This window comes from Bison bison, unplaced genomic scaffold (assembly GCF_000754665.1).
Source record: "Bison bison bison isolate TAMUID 2011002044 unplaced genomic scaffold, Bison_UMD1.0 scf7180017864270, whole genome shotgun sequence".
NCBI lineage: Eukaryota > Metazoa > Chordata > Mammalia > Artiodactyla > Bovidae > Bison > Bison bison.
The window spans coordinates 495,188-496,948 of NW_011494842.1; positions in this window are offsets into that span (position 1 = coordinate 495,188).

Sequence of the window (1,761 nt, forward strand, 5' to 3'; positions counted from 1 at the left end):
CAGCAGTGATGCCATCCAGCCATCTCATCCTCTGTCATTCCCTTCTCCTCTTGCCCCCAATCCCTCCCAGCATCAGAGTCTTTTCCAATGAGTCAACTCTTCACATGAGGTGGCCAAAATATTGGAGTTTCAGCTTTAGCATCATTCTTTCCAAAGAAATCCCAGGGCTGATCTCCTTCAGAATAGACTGGTTGGATCTCCTTGCAGTCCAAGGGACTCTCAAGAGTCTTCTCCAACACCACAATTCAAAAGCATCAATTTTTCGGCACTCAGCCTTCTTCACAGTCCAACCCTCACATCCATACATGACCACAGGAAAAACCATAGCCTTGACTAGACTGATTTACAATGTTGTGTTTTGCAAAATGACTCAATTCTACATTGACATTCTTTTTCACTTCCTTTCCAATATGGTTTATCCCAGAATACTGAATGCAGTTTCCTGTGCTATACAGTAGGAACTTGTTGTCTATCCATTTTATGTATAATAGTTTGCATCTGCTAATCCCAAACTCCCAACACTTCCCTCCCCAAACCCCTCCTCTTTGGCTACCACAAGTCTGTTCTCTATGTGTGTGTCTGTTTCTATTTTATGAGTCTGTTTAAATGTTTTATAGATACGTTCATTTTTTAGATGCCACATATGTGATGTCATATGGTATGTGTCTTTCTCTTTGTGACTTATTTCACTTAGTATGATAATCTCTAGTTCCATCCATGTTGCTGCAAATAGGAGTATTTTCTTCTTTTCATGGCTGAGTATATTCCATTGTACACATGTGCCACATTTCCTTTATCCATTCGTTTGTCAGTGCACATTTACATTGTTTTGATTTTGGTGACTGTAAATAGCAGCATTATTCATAACAACCAAAAAATTGAAACAATCCACATGTCTATCAGCTGTTGAATGGATAAATAAAATGTGTTGTAGAGAACAAGATGGCCGAGGAGTAGGTGGACATGGAGTACATCTCTCTCCACAGATACATCAGGAATACACCTTCAGACACAGAAGAGCTTGAACACCAGCTGAGAGCAGACAGGAGGACCTGACCAACCAGAAAAGAATGTATAGAACCACGCAAAACGTAGTAGGATGAAGGAAGTAGGGGGGAAAAGAGGAGAGTTAGCAGGAGTGGACCTGCCCTTGGCGGGTGGGGGAACTGAAGCAGAGGTCCAATCCCCTCATCAAGGCAATTATTTGAGACAGAGAAGAAACATTTGAGGCTGAGAGTGAAGCCGCTAATCTGCGACAGTATAAATGGAATGAGAATCATACAGACAGTCCTTGCCATAGCCATACAAACCCCAGACAGGGACACAGGTCCCCTAGAAGGTGCAGCAGCTGGGAGCTGGAGCATAGGGATTGTGGAGCAATCCCAGGGTGAGGGCTGCCATTGATTGTAGAGAGACAGACCGAGTGGATGTGGGTGGGACGGAGATTGTGGTGAGAAATACTTGTGGAGGAAAGCCAGGCAGCCATGGAAGCAAGGCAGTATTGCTGAGTCATGCATAGGGGATGCAGCCATCACTGTAGCCTCTCTCTTCCCACTAGCCAGAGGTTGGCCCTTCAGTCACCTGACTAACTGAACAACAGAGTAGGACACCAGCCGGCGAGTGGATGAGTGGGAGGACTTTAAGTGCCTGATGTGCCAAGCAGAGAAGGACCCCAGCCAAGGGAGCGCTCTAAGTTCCTGAATGGGTGGAGCAAAGGAGAAGGAGTAGCCAAAGAGGCCTTCTGATCGCCAGCTGCCAGAG